Consider the following 245-nt stretch of genomic DNA (forward strand, 5'->3'; position numbering starts at 1 on the left):
TTCTTGATCCACGACTGCAGCTCGGTCATGAAGACGAGCTGCGGGAAAGCACGTCGCACAAACAGCGACCACACCTGTTCAGTGTCGTCTATATAGAGCCGGAGATGTCGCAGTTTCAGCGCATGTCTGTGCATCATCAACCACAGCATGCCCAGCCCACCTTTCAGCGGGTGTTGACAGCAAACGGATCGCCTGACCATCAGAACGCTTCCTTTCCACAAGAAGCGGAAGAGGATGCGCTCCAG

General features: G+C 55.1%; 1 protein-coding gene across 1 annotated transcript in view; it reads left to right on the plus strand.

Annotated features, from left to right (window-relative positions):
* LOC106873155 (exostosin-like 3) overlaps positions 1 to 245 on the plus strand; it is a gene marked incomplete at its 5' end in the record, with an annotated part of 21,918 nt that overhangs the window by 11,740 nt on the left and 9,933 nt on the right. The gene's annotated exons all lie outside the window — the stretch shown is intronic.

Source organism: Octopus bimaculoides, chromosome 23 (genome assembly GCF_001194135.2).
Source record: "Octopus bimaculoides isolate UCB-OBI-ISO-001 chromosome 23, ASM119413v2, whole genome shotgun sequence".
NCBI lineage: Eukaryota > Metazoa > Mollusca > Cephalopoda > Octopoda > Octopodidae > Octopus > Octopus bimaculoides.